The 16,192-nt window shown below is 42.5% G+C and overlaps 23 non-coding genes across 23 annotated transcripts; all 23 read right to left on the bottom strand.

Annotated features, from left to right (window-relative positions):
* Nucleotides 1-408: 408 nt before the first annotated feature.
* On the bottom strand, nt 409-480 carry TRNAC-GCA (transfer RNA cysteine (anticodon GCA)). The gene has a single exon. It is a non-coding gene; the product is annotated as a tRNA-Cys (tRNA).
* A 300-nt stretch (nt 481-780) lies between these two features.
* On the bottom strand, nt 781-852 carry TRNAC-GCA (transfer RNA cysteine (anticodon GCA)). The gene has a single exon. It is a non-coding gene; the product is annotated as a tRNA-Cys (tRNA).
* A 1,403-nt stretch (nt 853-2,255) lies between these two features.
* On the bottom strand, nt 2,256-2,327 carry TRNAC-GCA (transfer RNA cysteine (anticodon GCA)). The gene has a single exon. It is a non-coding gene; the product is annotated as a tRNA-Cys (tRNA).
* A 1,133-nt stretch (nt 2,328-3,460) lies between these two features.
* TRNAC-GCA (transfer RNA cysteine (anticodon GCA)) lies at nt 3,461-3,532 on the bottom strand. Its single transcript has one exon. It is a non-coding gene; the product is annotated as a tRNA-Cys (tRNA).
* A 569-nt stretch (nt 3,533-4,101) lies between these two features.
* TRNAC-GCA (transfer RNA cysteine (anticodon GCA)) lies at nt 4,102-4,173 on the bottom strand. The gene has a single exon. It is a non-coding gene; the product is annotated as a tRNA-Cys (tRNA).
* A 300-nt stretch (nt 4,174-4,473) lies between these two features.
* Nucleotides 4,474-4,545, bottom strand: TRNAC-GCA (transfer RNA cysteine (anticodon GCA)). Its single transcript has one exon. It is a non-coding gene; the product is annotated as a tRNA-Cys (tRNA).
* A 761-nt stretch (nt 4,546-5,306) lies between these two features.
* TRNAC-GCA (transfer RNA cysteine (anticodon GCA)) lies at nt 5,307-5,378 on the bottom strand. The gene has a single exon. It is a non-coding gene; the product is annotated as a tRNA-Cys (tRNA).
* Nucleotides 5,379-5,947: 569 nt separating this feature from the next.
* Nucleotides 5,948-6,019, bottom strand: TRNAC-GCA (transfer RNA cysteine (anticodon GCA)). Its single transcript has one exon. It is a non-coding gene; the product is annotated as a tRNA-Cys (tRNA).
* A 300-nt stretch (nt 6,020-6,319) lies between these two features.
* Nucleotides 6,320-6,391, bottom strand: TRNAC-GCA (transfer RNA cysteine (anticodon GCA)). The gene has a single exon. It is a non-coding gene; the product is annotated as a tRNA-Cys (tRNA).
* A 761-nt stretch (nt 6,392-7,152) lies between these two features.
* Nucleotides 7,153-7,224, bottom strand: TRNAC-GCA (transfer RNA cysteine (anticodon GCA)). Its single transcript has one exon. It is a non-coding gene; the product is annotated as a tRNA-Cys (tRNA).
* A 569-nt stretch (nt 7,225-7,793) lies between these two features.
* On the bottom strand, nt 7,794-7,865 carry TRNAC-GCA (transfer RNA cysteine (anticodon GCA)). Its single transcript has one exon. It is a non-coding gene; the product is annotated as a tRNA-Cys (tRNA).
* Nucleotides 7,866-8,165: 300 nt separating this feature from the next.
* Nucleotides 8,166-8,237, bottom strand: TRNAC-GCA (transfer RNA cysteine (anticodon GCA)). The gene has a single exon. It is a non-coding gene; the product is annotated as a tRNA-Cys (tRNA).
* A 761-nt stretch (nt 8,238-8,998) lies between these two features.
* On the bottom strand, nt 8,999-9,070 carry TRNAC-GCA (transfer RNA cysteine (anticodon GCA)). Its single transcript has one exon. It is a non-coding gene; the product is annotated as a tRNA-Cys (tRNA).
* A 569-nt stretch (nt 9,071-9,639) lies between these two features.
* On the bottom strand, nt 9,640-9,711 carry TRNAC-GCA (transfer RNA cysteine (anticodon GCA)). Its single transcript has one exon. It is a non-coding gene; the product is annotated as a tRNA-Cys (tRNA).
* A 300-nt stretch (nt 9,712-10,011) lies between these two features.
* Nucleotides 10,012-10,083, bottom strand: TRNAC-GCA (transfer RNA cysteine (anticodon GCA)). The gene has a single exon. It is a non-coding gene; the product is annotated as a tRNA-Cys (tRNA).
* Nucleotides 10,084-10,844: 761 nt separating this feature from the next.
* TRNAC-GCA (transfer RNA cysteine (anticodon GCA)) lies at nt 10,845-10,916 on the bottom strand. The gene has a single exon. It is a non-coding gene; the product is annotated as a tRNA-Cys (tRNA).
* A 569-nt stretch (nt 10,917-11,485) lies between these two features.
* Nucleotides 11,486-11,557, bottom strand: TRNAC-GCA (transfer RNA cysteine (anticodon GCA)). Its single transcript has one exon. It is a non-coding gene; the product is annotated as a tRNA-Cys (tRNA).
* A 300-nt stretch (nt 11,558-11,857) lies between these two features.
* Nucleotides 11,858-11,929, bottom strand: TRNAC-GCA (transfer RNA cysteine (anticodon GCA)). Its single transcript has one exon. It is a non-coding gene; the product is annotated as a tRNA-Cys (tRNA).
* Nucleotides 11,930-12,688: 759 nt separating this feature from the next.
* TRNAC-GCA (transfer RNA cysteine (anticodon GCA)) lies at nt 12,689-12,760 on the bottom strand. Its single transcript has one exon. It is a non-coding gene; the product is annotated as a tRNA-Cys (tRNA).
* Nucleotides 12,761-13,329: 569 nt separating this feature from the next.
* TRNAC-GCA (transfer RNA cysteine (anticodon GCA)) lies at nt 13,330-13,401 on the bottom strand. The gene has a single exon. It is a non-coding gene; the product is annotated as a tRNA-Cys (tRNA).
* Nucleotides 13,402-13,701: 300 nt separating this feature from the next.
* Nucleotides 13,702-13,773, bottom strand: TRNAC-GCA (transfer RNA cysteine (anticodon GCA)). The gene has a single exon. It is a non-coding gene; the product is annotated as a tRNA-Cys (tRNA).
* Nucleotides 13,774-15,155: 1,382 nt separating this feature from the next.
* TRNAC-GCA (transfer RNA cysteine (anticodon GCA)) lies at nt 15,156-15,227 on the bottom strand. Its single transcript has one exon. It is a non-coding gene; the product is annotated as a tRNA-Cys (tRNA).
* Nucleotides 15,228-15,527: 300 nt separating this feature from the next.
* Nucleotides 15,528-15,599, bottom strand: TRNAC-GCA (transfer RNA cysteine (anticodon GCA)). Its single transcript has one exon. It is a non-coding gene; the product is annotated as a tRNA-Cys (tRNA).
* Between the last annotated feature and the right edge of the window lie 593 nt (nt 15,600-16,192).

The raw sequence follows: 16,192 nt of genomic DNA on the forward strand, positions 1-16,192 counted from the left end.
TCAAGTAAGTGGCAGTTTTATTCATATGAAAGCGAGGGGAAAAGTGCATTGGGGGCGGCTCTTGGCTTGACTGGGCTTTGGTCTCAGCATTAGATTCCCAGGCAAAGCACTTTCGTCTCATTTTTATCTGCAGAAAATCATACATGTCCTTGAAAACTGGTCTGCGAAGCTGCATAGCAGAGACATAAGTGGAAAGTGCACGAGCACCACTACACTATACTGTAAGTAGGTTTATGATAAATCTTCTGCTAATAGGCTCAATTTAACCTCTCTAGCACTTTATAAACAGGATACCTGTTCTCACTGCTGCAGTCGTGCTAATTCATTTTTACATAACACCTTTGTCTATTTGCAATCCTTAAACTACCCACACAAAGGTTTATCAAACCGACAAGAAAAAATAGCACAAGGGGGCACTCGGATTTGAACCGAGGACCTCTTGATCTGCAGTCAAATGCTCTACCGCTGAGCTATACCCCCAATCCACAACAAATTGCATGTGAATGAAATGATACAATGACTTGAACCTTGGCCTGCACAGCTGCATAGCAGAGGCATATTTGGAAAGTGCACAAGAATTACTACACTATACTGGGATTAGGTTAATAACAAACTTTCTGCTGTCAGACTCCCTTTAACTTCTCTAGAATTTTACACATGACAAATGTGTTCCCACTGTTGCAGTCGAGTTAATTCATTTTTACATAATAGCATCATCTATTCGTAGTCGTTAAACCATCGACACAACGGTTTTTAAAAGCTTCAAGTGAAGCTCGAACAAGGGGGCACTCGGATTTGAACCCAGGACCTCTTGATCTGCAGTCAAATGCTCTCCCACTGAGCTATACCCCCAACCTTAGGACACTGAGATCGCGAGAAATGTGTAGCCCAAAATACTACCATTAAACGATAGTACTTGACCCAAAGAAAAAGCCCTCGTCTATTTACATGGATGGGGAAATGGAAGTGCTATAAATTTTGGTATGTGATGAAAGAGAAAAATTCAAGAAATGTCTCCCAGCGAGTATTTGAAAAGGCGCGAGTACAACAGATCTCAGGGCCAGTCGAAATTGGGTATACAGAGGGAAAGAGGGAGGGACGAAGGGCAGCACGTTACGGTGGGAGATGTACCTCTTTGGAGCAACCGGAATGCCCTGGTCGATCCGAAGTGCTCACTTGCATATTGTCAAAAGCGGAGATATCTTTGCAACGGAGACACCCTGGGCTAGGGAGACACCCTAACCCTTCTATCTGCCGGACTAAGCTGATCTGCTGGCTTTCATGACAGACTCCATTTCATGTGTCTTCAACTTTACTGCATTATTACAAGCACTTGAAATGTCCCGAAGAGACTTATATTGACAAATCTCTTTTTCACTTTTCTAATCTTCAAATGAACTTCATAGATGAAAAAATTCTCCTTTATTGACATGATAGAATCATGATTTCCAAAATATTTGCCATGGGCTCCTAACGGTTAATTCTAAAAAATCGCCAAAGGATGGCAAGTGCGACCATGCCTAGAGAAGTATCATGTCATTTAGCATTTTCATGATATCATTAGCAGGTTAAAACCAAAAGACATTTTTAAATCTTCAACCCAAACTTGCACCAGGGGGCACTCGGATTGTGAGCCGAAGATCTCTTGATCTGCAGTCAAATGCTCTACCACTGAGCTATACCCCCCAAGTACACCAGCAGAGCTTTCTAGCCAGTCTGCCTGCTTGCTGACACATAAAGGGCGTTTCTCAGCAGCAAATTTGCTATAAATATAATGAAAGTACCTTGCTGTGGGGCTTCTTCAGTTTCCAAATATGCCTCTGTTCTTCAGCTTTGGAGCCCCATTTTCAAGTAAGTGGCAGTTTTATTCATATGAAAGCGAGGGGAAAAGTGCATTGGGGGCGGCTCTTGGCTTGACTGGGCTTTGGTCTCAGCATTAGATTCCCAGGCAAAGCACTTTCGTCTCATTTTTATCTGCAGAAAATCATACATGTCCTTGAAAACTGGTCTGCGAAGCTGCATAGCAGAGACATAAGTGGAAAGTGCACGAGCACCACTACACTATACTGTAAGTAGGTTTATGATAAATCTTCTGCTAATAGGCTCAATTTAACCTCTCTAGCACTTTATAAACAGGATACCTGTTCTCACTGCTGCAGTCGTGCTAATTCATTTTTACATAACACCTTTGTCTATTCGCAATCCTTAAACTACCCACACAAAGGTTTATCAAACCGACAAGAGAAACTAGCACAAGGGGGCACTCGGATTTGAACCGAGGACCTCTTGATCTGCAGTCAAATGCTCTACCGCTGAGCTATACCCCCACTCCACAACAAACTGCATGTGAATGAAATGATACAATGACTTGAACCTTGGCCTGCACAGCTGCATAGCAGAGGCATATTTGGAAAGTGCACAAGAATTACTACACTATACTGGGATTAGGTTAATAACAAACTTTCTGCTGTCAGACTCCCTTTAACTTCTCTAGAATTTTACACATGACAAATGTGTTCCCACTGTTGCAGTCGAGTTAATTCATTTTTACATAATAGCATCATCTATTCGTAGTCGTTAAACCATCGACACAACGGTTTTTAAAAGCTTCAAGTGAAGCTCGAACAAGGGGGCACTCGGATTTGAACCCAGGACCTCTTGATCTGCAGTCAAATGCTCTCCCACTGAGGTATACCCCCAACCTTAGGACACTGAGATCGCGAGAAATGTGTAGCCCAAAATACTACCATTAAACGATAGTACTTGACCCAAAGAAAAAGCCCTCGTCTATTTACATGGATGGGGAAATGGAAGTGCTATAAATTTTGGTATGTGATGAAAGAGAAAAATTCAAGAAATGTCTCCCAGCGAGTATTTGAAAAGGCGCGAGTACAACAGATCTCAGGGCCAGTCGAAATTGGGTATACAGAGGGAAAGAGGGAGGGACGAAGGGCAGCACGTTACGGTGGGAGATGTACCTCTTTGGAGCAACCGGAATGCCCTGGTCGATCCGAAGTGCTCACTTGCATATTGTCAAAAGCGGAGATATCTTTGCAACGGAGACACCCTGGGCTAGGGAGACACCCTAACCCTTCTATCTGCCGGACTAAGCTGATCTGCTGGCTTTCATGACAGACTCCATTTCATGTGTCTTCAACTTTACTGCATTATTACAAGCACTTGAAATGTCCCGAAGAGACTTATATTGACAAATCTCTTTTTCACTTTTCTAATCTTCAAATGAACTTCATAGATGAAAAAATTCTCCTTTATTGACATGATAGAATCATGATTTCCAAAATATTTGCCATGGGCTCCTAACGGTTAATTCTAAAAAATCGCCAAAGGATGGCAAGTGCGACCATGCCTAGAGAAGTATCATGTCATTTAGCATTTTCATGATATCATTAGCAGGTTAAAACCAAAAGACATTTTTAAATCTTCAACCCAAACTTGCACAAGGGGGCACTCGGATTTGAACCGAGGACCTCTTGATCTGCAGTCAAATGCTCTACCACTGAGCTATACCCCCCAAGTACACCAGCAGAGCTTTCTAGCCAGTCTGCCTGCTTGCTGACACATAAAGGGCGTTTCTCAGCAGCAAATTTGCTATAAATATAATGAAAGTACCTTGCTGTGGGGCTTCTTCAGTTTCCAAATATGCCTCTGTTCTTCAGCTTTGGAGCCCCATTTTCAAGTAAGTGGCAGTTTTATTCATATGAAAGCGAGGGGAAAAGTGCATTGGGGGCGGCTCTTGGCTTGACTGGGCTTTGGTCTCAGCATTAGATTTCCAGGCAAAGCACTTTCGTCTCATTTTTATCTGCAGAAAATCATACATGTCCTTGAAAACTGGTTTGCGAAGCTGCATAGCAGAGACATAAGTGGAAAGTGCACGAGCACCACTACACTATACTGTAAGTAGGTTTATGATAAATCTTCTGCTAATAGGCTCAATTTAACCTCTCTAGCACTTAATAAACAGGATACCTGTTCTCACTGCTGCAGTCGTGCTAATTCATTTTTACATAACACCTTTGTCTATTCGCAATCCTTAAACTACCCACACAAAGGTTTATCAAACCGTCAACAGAAATTAGCACAAGGGGGCACTCGGATTTGAACCGAGGACCTCTTGATCTGCAGTCAAAGGCTCTACCGCTGAGCTATACCCCCAAACCACAACAAATTGCATGTGAATGAAATGATACAATGACTTGAACCTTGGCCTGCACAGCTGCATAGCAGAGGCATATTTGGAAAGTGCACAAGAATTACTACACTATACTGGGATTAGGTTAATAACAAACTTTCTGCTGTCAGACTCCCTTTATCTTCTCTAGAATTTTACATATGACAAATGTGTTCCCACTGTTGCAGTCGAGTTAATTCATTTTTACATAATAGCATCATCTATTCGTAGTCGTTAAACCATCGACACAACGGTTTTTAAAAGCTTCAAGTGAAGCTCGAACAAGGGGGCACTCGGATTTGAACCAAGGACCTCTTGATCTGCAGTCAAATGCTCTCCCACTGAGCTATACCCCCAACCTTAGGACACTGAGATCGCGAGAAATGTGTAGCCCAAAATACTACCATTAAACGATAGTACTTGACCCAAAGAAAAAGCCCTCGTCTATTTACATGGATGGGGAAATGGAAGTGCTATAAATTTTGGTATGTGATGAAAGAGAAAAATTCAAGATATGTCTCCCAGCGAGAATTTGAAAAGGCGCGAGTACAACAGAACTCAGGGCCAGTCGAAATTGGGTATACAGAGGGAAAGAGGGAGGGACGAAGGGCAGCACGTTACGGTGGGAGATGTACCTCTTTGGAGCAACCGGAATGCCCTGGTCGATCCGAAGAGCTCACTTGCATATTGTCAAAAGCGGAGATATCTGGGCAACGGAGACACCCTGGGCTAGGGAGACACCCTAACCCTTCTATCTGCCGGACTAAGCTGATCTGCTGGCTTTCATGACAGACTCCATTTCATGTGTCTTCAACTTTACTGCATTATTACAAGCACTTGAAATGTCCCGAAGAGACTTATATTGACAAATCTCTTTTTCACTTTTCTAATCTTCAAATGAACTTCATAGATGAAAAAATTCTCCTTTATTGACATGATAGAATCATGATTTCCAAAATATTTGCCATGGGCTCCTAACGGTTAATTCTAAAAAATCGCCAAAGGATGGCAAGTGCGACCATGCCTAGAGAAGTATCATGTCATTTAGCATTTTCATGATATCATTAGCAGGTTAAAACCAAAAGACATTTTTAAATCTTCAACCCAAACTTGCACAAGGGGGCACTCGGATTTGAGCTGAGGACCGCTTGATCTGCAGTCAAATGCTCTACCACTGAGCTATACCCCCCAAGTACACCAGCAGAGCTTTATAGCCAGTCTGCCTGCTTGCTGACACATAAAGGGCGTTTCTCAGCAGCAAATTTGCTATAAATATAATGAAAGTACCTTGCTGTGGGGCTTCTTCAGTTTCCAAATATGCCTCTGTTCTTCAGCTTTGGAGCCCCATTTTCAAGTAAGTGGCAGTTTTATTCATATGAAAGCGAGGGGAAAAGTGCATTGGGGGCGGCTCTTGGCTTGACTGGGCTTTGGTCTCAGCATTAGATTCCCAGGCAAAGCACTTTCGTCTCATTTTTATCTGCAGAAAATCATACATGTCCTTGAAAACTGGTCTGCGAAGCTGCATAGCAGAGACATAAGTGGAAAGTGCACGAGCACCACTACACTATACTGTAAGTAGGTTTATGATAAATCTTCTGCTAATAGGCTCAATTTAACCTCTCTAGCACTTTATAAACAGGATACCTGTTCTCACTGCTGCAGTCGTGCTAATTCATTTTTACATAACACCTTTGTCTATTCGCAATCCTTAAACTACCCACACAAAGGTTTATCAAACCGACAAGAGAAACTAGCACAAGGGGGCACTCGGATTTGAACCGAGGACCTCTTGATCTGCAGTCAAATGCTCTACCGCTGAGCTATACCCCCAATCCACAGCAAATTGCATGTGAATGAAATGATACAATGACTTGAACCTTGGCCTGCACAGCTGCATAGCAGAGGCATATTTGGAAAGTGCACAAGAATTACTACACTATACTGGGATTAGGTTAATAACAAACTTTCTGCTGTCAGACTCCCTTTAACTTCTCTAGAATTTTACATATGACAAATGTGTTCCCACTGTTGCAGTCGAGTTAATTCATTTTTACATAATAGCATCATCTATTCCTAGTCGTTAAACCATCGACACAACGGTTTTTAAAAGCTTCAAGTGAAGCTCGAACAAGGGGGCACTCGGATTTGAACCAAGGACCTCTTGATCTGCAGTCAAATGCTCTCCCACTGAGCTATACCCCCAACCTTGGGACACAGAGATCGCGAGAAATGTGTACCCCAAAATACTACCATTTAACGATAGTACTTGACCCAAAGAAAAAGCCCTCGTCTATTTACATGGATGGGGAAATGGAAGTGCTATAAATTTTGGTATGTGATGAAAAAGAAAAATTCAAGATATGTCTCCCAGCGAGAATTTGAAAAGGCGCGAGTACAACAGAACTCAGGGCCAGTCGAAATTGGGTATACAGAGGGAAAGAGGGAGGGACGAAGGGCAGCACGTTACGGTGGGAGATGTACCTCTTTGGAGCAACCGGAATGCCCTGGTCGATCCGAAGAGCTCACTTGCATATTGTCAAAAGCGGAGATATCTGGGCAACGGAGACACCCTGGGCTAGGGAGACACCCTAACCCTTCTATCTGCCGGACTAAGCTGATCTGCTGGCTTTCATGACAGACTCCATTTCATGTGTCTTCAACTTTACTGCATTATTACAAGCACTTGAAATGTCCCGAAGAGACTTATATTGACAAATCTCTTTTTCACTTTTCTAATCTTCAAATGAACTTCATAGATGAAAAAATTCTCCTTTATTGACATGATAGAATCATGATTTCCAAAATATTTGCCATGGGCTCCTAACGGTTAATTCTAAAAAATCGCCAAAGGATGGCAAGTGCGACCATGCCTAGAGAAGTATCATGTCATTTAGCATTTTCATGATATCATTAGCAGGTTAAAACCAAAAGACATTTTTAAATCTTCAACCCAAACTTGCACAAGGGGGCACTCGGATTTGAACCGAGGACCTCTTGATCTGCAGTCAAATGCTCTACCACTGAGCTATACCCCCCAAGTACACCAGCAGAGCTTTATAGCCAGTCTGCCTGCTTGCTGACACATAAAGGGCGTTTCTCAGCAGCAAATTTGCTATAAATATAATGAAAGTACCTTGCTGTGGGGCTTCTTCAGTTTCCAAATATGCCTCTGTTCTTCAGCTTTGGAGCCCCATTTTCAAGTAAGTGGCAGTTTTATTCATATGAAAGCGAGGGGAAAAGTGCATTGGGGGCGGCTCTTGGCTTGACTGGGCTTTGGTCTCAGCATTAGATTCCCAGGCAAAGCACTTTCGTCTCATTTTTATCTGCAGAAAATCATACATGTCCTTGAAAACTGGTCTGCGAAGCTGCATAGCAGAGACATAAGTGGAAAGTGCACGAGCACCACTACACTATACTGTAAGTAGGTTTATGATAAATCTTCTGCTAATAGGCTCAATTTAACCTCTCTAGCACTTTATAAACAGGATACCTGTTCTCACTGCTGCAGTCGTGCTAATTCATTTTTACATAACACCTTTGTCTATTCGCAATCCTTAAACTACCCACACAAAGGTTTATCAAACCGACAAGAGAAACTAGCACAAGGGGGCACTCGGATTTGAACCGAGGACCTCTTGATCTGCAGTCTAATGCTCTACCGCTGAGCTATACCCCAAATCCACAACAAATTGCATGTGAATGAAATGATACAATGACTTGAACCTTGGCCTGCACAGCTGCATAGCAGAGGCATATTTGGAAAGTGCACAAGAATTACTACACTATACTGGGATTAGGTTAATAACAAACTTTCTGCTGTCAGACTCCCTTTAACTTCTCTAGAATTTTACACATGACAAATGTGTTCCCACTGTTGCAGTCGAGTTAATTCATTTTTACATAATAGCATCATCTATTCGTAGTCGTTAAACCATCGACACAACGGTTTTTAAAAGCTTCAAGTGAAGCTCGAACAAGGGGGCACTCGGATTTGAACCAAGGACCTCTTGACCTGCAGTCAAAAGCTCTCCCACTGAGCTATACCCCCAACCTTAGGACACTGAGATCGCGAGAAATGTGTAGCCCAAAATACTACCATTAAACGATAGTACTTGACCCAAAGAAAAAGCCCTCGTCTATTTACATGGATGGGGAAATGGAAGTGCTATAAATTTTGGTATGTGATGAAAGACAAAAATTCAAGATATGTCTCCCAGCGAGAATTTGAAAAGGCGCGAGTACAACAGAACTCAGGGCCAGTCGAAATTGGGTATACAGAGGGAAAGAGGGAGGGACGAAGGGCAGCACGTTACGGTGGGAGATGTACCTCTTTGGAGCAACCGGAATGCCCTGGTCGATCCGAAGAGCTCACTTGCATATTGTCAAAAGTGGAGATATCTGGGCAACGGAGACACCCTGGGCTAGGGAGACACCCTAACCCTTCTATCTGCCGGACTAAGCTGATCTGCTGGCTTTCATGACAGACTCCATTTCATGTGTCTTCAACTTTACTGCATTATTACAAGCACTTGAAATGTCCCGAAGAGACTTATATTGACAAATCTCTTTTTCACTTTTCTAACCTTCAAATGAACTTCATAGATGAAAAAATTCTCCTTTATTGACATGATAGAATCATGATTTCCAAAATATTTGCCATGGGCTCCTAACGGTTAATTCTAAAAAATCGCCAAAGGATGGCAAGTGCGACCATGCCTAGAGAAGTATCATGTCATTTAGCATTTTCATGATATCATTAGCAGGTTAAAACCAAAAGACATTTTTAAATCTTCAACCCAAACTTGCACAAGGGGGCACTCGGATTTGAGCCGAGGACCGCTTGATCTGCAGTCAAATGCTCTACCACTGAGCTATACCCCCCAAGTACACCAGCAGAGCTTTCTAGCCAGTCTGCCTGCTTGCTGACACATAAAGGGCGTTTCTCAGCAGCAAATTTGCTATAAATATAATGAAAGTACCTTGCTGTGGGGCTTCTTCAGTTTCCAAATATGCCTCTGTTCTTCAGCTTTGGAGCCCCATTTTCAAGTAAGTGGCAGTTTTATTCATATGAAAGCGAGGGGAAAAGTGCATTGGGGGCGGCTCTTGGCTTGACTGGGCTTTGGTCTCAGCATTAGATTCCCAGGCAAAGCACTTTCGTCTCATTTTTATCTGCAGAAAATCATACATGTCCTTGAAAACTGGTCTGCGAAGCTGCATAGCAGAGACATAAGTGGAAAGTGCACGAGCACCACTACACTATACTGTAAGTAGGTTTATGATAAATCTTCTGCTAATAGGCTCAATTTAACCTCTCTAGCACTTTATAAACAGGATACCTGTTCTCACTGCTGCAGTCGTGCTAATTCATTTTTACATAACACCTTTGTCTATTCGCAATCCTTAAACTACCCACACAAAGGTTTATCAAACCGACAAGAGAAACTAGCACAAGGGGGCACTCGGATTTGAACCGAGGACCTCTTGATCTGCAGTCAAATGCTCTACCGCTGAGCTATACCCCCAATCCACAGCAAATTGCATGTGAATGAAATGATACAATGACTTGAACCTTGGCCTGCACAGCTGCATAGCAGAGGCATATTTGGAAAGTGCACAAGAATTACTACACTATACTGGGATTAGGTTAATAACAAACTTTCTGCTGTCAGACTCCCTTTAACTTCTCTAGAATTTTACATATGACAAATGTGTTCCCACTGTTGCAGTCGAGTTAATTCATTTTTACATAATAGCATCATCTATTCGTAGTCGTTAAACCATCGACACAACGGTTTTTAAAAGCTTCAAGTGAAGCTCGAACAAGGGGGCACTCGGATTTGAACCAAGGACCTCTTGACCTGCAGTCAAATGCTCTCCCACTGAGCTATACCCCCAACCTTAGGACACTGAGATCGCGAGAAATGTGTAGCCCAAAATACTACCATTAAACGATAGTACTTGACCCAAAGAAAAAGCCCTCGTCTATTTACATGGATGGGGAAATGGAAGTGCTATAAATTTTGGTATGTGATGAAAGAGAAAAATTCAAGATATGTCTCCCAGCGAGAATTTGAAAAGGCGCGAGTACAACAGAACTCAGGGCCAGTCGAAATTGGGTATACAGAGGGAAAGAGGGAGGGACGAAGGGCAGCACGTTACGGTGGGAGATGTACCTCTTTGGAGCAACCGGAATGCCCTGGTCGATCCGAAGAGCTCACTTGCATATTGTCAAAAGCGGAGATATCTGGGCAACGGAGACACCCTGGGCTAGGGAGACACCCTAACCCTTCTATCTGCCGGACTAAGCTGATCTGCTGGCTTTCATGACAGACTCCATTTCATGTGTCTTCAACTTTACTGCATTATTACAAGCACTTGAAATGTCCCGAAGAGACTTATATTGACAAATCTCTTTTTCACTTTTCTAATCTTCAAATGAACTTCATAGATGAAAAAATTCTCCTTTATTGACATGATAGAATCATGATTTCCAAAATATTTGCCATGGGCTCCTAACGGTTAATTCTAAAAAATCGCCAAAGGATGGCAAGTGCGACCATGCCTAGAGAAGTATCATGTCATTTAGCATTTTCATGATATCATTAGCAGGTTAAAACCAAAAGACATTTTTAAATCTTCAACCCAAACTTGCACAAGGGGGCACTCGGATTTGAGCCGAGGACCGCTTGATCTGCAGTCAAATGCTCTACCACTGAGCTATACCCCCCAAGTACACCAGCAGAGCTTTCTAGCCAGTCTGCCTGCTTGCTGACACATAAAGGGCGTTTCTCAGCAGCAAATTTGCTATAAATATAATGAAAGTACCTTGCTGTGGGGCTTCTTCAGTTTCCAAATATGCCTCTGTTCTTCAGCTTTGGAGCCCCATTTTCAAGTAAGTGGCAGTTTTATTCATATGAAAGCGAGGGGAAAAGTGCATTGGGGGCGGCTCTTGGCTTGACTGGGCTTTGGTCTCAGCATTAGATTCCTAGGCAAAGCACTTTCGTCTCATTTTTATCTGCAGAAAATCATACATGTCCTTGAAAACTGGTCTGCGAAGCTGCATAGCAGAGACATAAGTGGAAAGTGCACGAGCACCACTACACTATACTGTAAGTAGGTTTATGATAAATCTTCTGCTAATAGGCTCAATTTAACCTCTCTAGCACTTTATAAACAGGATACCTGTTCTCACTGCTGCAGTCGTGCTAATTCATTTTTACATAACACCTTTGTCTATTCGCAATCCTTAAACTACCCACACAAAGGTTTATCAAACCGTCAAGAGAAACTAGCACAAGGGGGCACTCGGATTTGAACCGAGGACCTCTTGATCTGCAGTCAAATGCTCTACCGCTGAGCTATACCCCCAATCCACAACAAATTGCATGTGAATGAAATGATACAATGACTTGAACCTTGGCCTGCACAGCTGCATAGCAGAGGCATATTTGGAAAGTGCACAAGAATTACTACACTATACTGGGATTAGGTTAATAACAAACTTTCTGCTGTCAGACTCCCTTTAACTTCTCTAGAATTTTACATATGACAAATGTGTTCCCACTGTTGCAGTCGAGTTAATTCATTTTTACATAATAGCATCATCTATTCGTAGTCGTTAAACCATCGACACAACGGTTTTTAAAAGCTTCAAGTGAAGCTCGAACAAGGGGGCACTCGGATTTGAACCAAGGACCTCTTGATCTGCAGTCAAATGCTCTCCCACTGAGCTATACCCCCAACCTTAGGACACAGAGATCGCGAGAAATGTGTAGCCCAAAATACTACCATTAAACGATAGTACTTGACCCAAAGAAAAAGCCCTCGTCTATTTACATGGATGGGGAAATGGAAGTGCTATAAATTTTGGTATGTGATGAAAAAGAAAAATTCAAGATATGTCTCCCAGCGAGAATTTGAAAAGGCGCGAGTACAACAGAACTCAGGGCCAGTCGAAATTGGGTATACAGAGGGAAAGAGGGAGGGACGAAGGGCAGCACGTTACGGTGGGAGATGTACCTCTTTGGAGCAACCGGAATGCCCTGGTTGATCCGAAGAGCTCACTTGCATATTGTCAAAAGCGGAGATATCTGGGCAACGGAGACACCCTGGGCTAGGGAGACACCCTAACCCTTCTATCTGCCGGACTAAGCTGATCTGCTGGCTTTCATGACAGACTCCATTTCATGTGTCTTCAACTTTACTGCATTATTACAAGCACTTGAAATGTCCCGAAGAGACATATTGACAAATCTCTTTTTCACTTTTCTAATCTTCAAATGAACTTCATAGATGAAAAAATTCTCCTTTATTGACATGATAGAATCATGATTTCCAAAATATTTGCCATGGGCTCCTAACGGTTAATTCTAAAAAATCGCCAAAGGATGGCAAGTGCGACCATGCCTAGAGAAGTATCATGTCATTTAGCATTTTCATGATATCATTAGCAGGTTAAAACCAAAAGACATTTTTAAATCTTCAACCCAAACTTGCACAAGGGGGCACTCGGATTTGAACCGAGGACCTCTTGATCTGCAGTCAAATGCTCTACCACTGAGCTATACCCCCCAAGTACACCAGCAAAGCTTTCTAGCCAGTCTGCCTGCTTGCTGACACATAAAGGGCGTTTCTCAGCAGCAAATTTGCTATAAATATAATGAAAGTACCTTGCTGTGGGGCTTCTTCAGTTTCCAAATATGCCTCTGTTCTTCAGCTTTGGAGCCCCATTTTCAAGTAAGTGGCAGTTTTATTCATATGAAAGCGAGGGGAAAAGTGCATTGGGGGCGGCTCTTGGCTTGACTGGGCTTTGGTCTCAGCATTAGATTCCCAGGCAAAGCACTTTCGTCTCATTTTTATCTGCAGAAAATTATACATGTCCTTGAAAACTGGTCTGCGAAGCTGCATAGCAGAGACATAAGTGGAAAGTGCACGAGCACCACTACACTATACTGTAAGTAGGTTTATGATAAATCTTCTGCTAATAGGCTCAATTTAACCTCTCTAGAACTTTATAAACAGGATACCTGTTCTCACTGCTGCAGTCGTGCTATTTCATTTTTACATAACACCTTTGTCTATTCGCAATCCTTAAACTACCCACACAAAGGTTTATCAAACCGTCAAGAGAAACTAGCACAAGGAGGCACTCGGATTTGAACCGAGGACCTCTTGATCTGCAGTCAAATGCTCTACCGCTGAGTTATACCCCCAATCCACAACAAATTGCGTGTGAATGAAATGATACAATGACTTGAACCTTGGCCTGCACAGCTGCATAGCAGAGGCATATTTGGAAAGTGCACAAGAATTACTACACTATACTGGGATTAGGTTAATAACAAACTTTCTGCTGTCAGACTCCCTTTAACTTCTCTAGAATTTTACACATGACAAATGTGTTCCCACTGTTGCAGTCGAGTTAATTCATTTTTACATAATAGCATCATCTATTCGTAGTCGTTAAACCATCGACACAACGGTTTTTAAAAGCTTCAAGTGAAGCTCGAACAAGGGGGCACTCGAATTTGAACCCAGGACCTCTTGATCTGCAGTCAAATGCTCTCCCACTGAGCTATACCCCCAACCTTAGGACACTGAGATCGCGAGAAATGTGTAGCCCAAAATACTACCATTAAACGATAGTACTTGACCCAAAGAAAAAGCCCTCGTCTATTTACATGGATGGGGAAATGGAAGTGCTATAAATTTTGGTATGTGATGAAAGAGAAAAATTCAAGAAATGTCTCCCAGCGAGTATTTGAAAAGGCGCGAGTACAACAGATCTCAGGGCCAGTCGAAATTGGGTATACAGAGGGAAAGAGGGAGGGACGAAGGGCAGCACGTTACGGTGGGAGATGTACCTCTTTGGAGCAACCGGAATGCCCTGGTCGATCCGAAGAGCTCACTTGCATATTGTCAAAAGCGGAGATATCTTTGCAACGGAGACACCCTGGGCTAGGGAGACACCCTAACCCTTCTATCTGCCGGACTAAGCTGATCTGCTGGCTTTCATGACAGACTCCATTTCATGTGTCTTCAACTTTACTGCATTATTACAAGCACTTGAAATGTCCCGAAGAGACTTATATTGACAAATCTCTTTTTCACTTTTCTAATCTTCAAATGAACTTCATAGATGAAAAAATTCTCCTTTATTGACATGATAGAATCATGATTTCCAAAATATTTGCCATGGGCTCCTAACGGTTAATTCTAAAAAATCGCCAAAGGATGGCAAGTGCGACCATGCCTAGAGAAGTATCATGTCATTTAGCATTTTCATGATATCATTAGCAGGTTAAAACCAAAAGACATTTTTAAATCTTCAACCCAAACTTGCACAAGGGGGACCTCTTGATCTGCAGTCAAATGCTCTACCACTGAGCTATACCCCCCAATTACACCAGCAGAGCTTTCTAGCCAGTCTGCCTGCTTGCTGACACATAAAGGGCGTTTCTCAGCAGCAAATTTGCTATAAATATAATGAAAGTACCTTGCTGTGGGGCTTCTTCAGTTTCCAAATATGCCTCTGTTCTTCAGCTTTGGAGCCCCATTTTCAAGTAAGTGGCAGTTTTATTCATATGAAAGCGAGGGGAAAAGTGCATTGGGGGCGGCTCTTGGCTTGACTGGGCTTTGGTCTCAGCATTAGATTTCCAGGCAAAGCACTTTCGTCTCATTTTTATCTGCAGAAAATCATACATGTCCTTGAAAACTGGTCTGCGAAGCTGCATAGCAGAGACATAAGTGGAAAGTGCACGAGCACCACTACACTATACTGTAAGTAGGTTTATGATAAATCTTCTGCTAATAGGCTCAATTTAACCTCTCTAGCACTTTATAAACAGGATACCTGTTCTCACTGCTGCAGTCGTGCTAATTCATTTTTACATAACACCTTTGTCTATTCGCAATCCTTAAACTACCCACACAAAGGTTTATCAAACCGTCAAGAGAAATTAGCACAAGGGGGCACTCGGATTTGAACCGAGGACCTCTTGATCTGCAGTCAAATGCTCTACCGCTGAGCTATACCCCCAAACCACAACAAATTGCATGTGAATGAAATGATACAATGACTTGAACCTTGGCCTGCACAGCTGCATAGCAGAGGCATATTTGGAAAGTGCACAAGAATTACTACACTATACTGGGATTAGGTTAATAACAAACTTTCTGCTGTCAGACTCCCTTTAACTTCTCTAGAATTTTACATATGACAAATGTGTTCCCACTGTTGCAGTCGAGTTAATTCATTTTTACATAATAGCATCATCTATTCGTAGTCGTTAAACCATCGACACAACGGTTTTTAAAAGCTTCAAGTGAAGCTCGAACAAGGGGGCACTCGGATTTGAACCAAGGACCTCTTGATCTGCAGTCAAATGCTCTCCCACTGAGCTATACCCCCAACCTTAGGACACTGAGATCGCGAGAAATGTGTAGCCCAAAATACTACCATTAAACGATAGTACTTGACCCAAAGAAAAAGCCCTCGTCTATTTACATGGATGGGGAAATGGAAGTGCTATAAATTTTGGTATGTGATGAAAGAGAAAAATTCAAGATATGTCTCCCAGCGAGAATTTGAAAAGGCGCGACTACAACAGATCTCAGGGCCAGTCGAAATTGGGTATACAGAGGGAAAGAGGGAGGGACGAAGGGCAGCACGTTACGGTGGGAGATGTACCTCTTTGGAGCAACCGGAATGCCCTGGTCGATCCGAAGAGCTCACTTGCATATTGTCAAAAGCGGAGATATCTGGGCAACGGAGACACCCTGGGCTAGGGAGACACCCTAACCCTTCTATCTGCCGGACTAAGCTGATCTGCTGGCTTTCATGACAGACTCCATTTCATGTGTCTTCAACTTTACTGCATTATTACAAGCACTTGAAATGTCCCGAAGAGACTTATATTGACAAATCTCTTTTTCACTTTTCTAATCTTCAAATGAACTTCATAGATGAAAAAATTCTCCTTTATTGACATGATAGAATCATGA

Source organism: Leptodactylus fuscus, chromosome 1, assembly GCF_031893055.1.
Source record: "Leptodactylus fuscus isolate aLepFus1 chromosome 1, aLepFus1.hap2, whole genome shotgun sequence".
In the NCBI taxonomy this organism is placed as follows: domain Eukaryota; kingdom Metazoa; phylum Chordata; class Amphibia; order Anura; family Leptodactylidae; genus Leptodactylus; species Leptodactylus fuscus.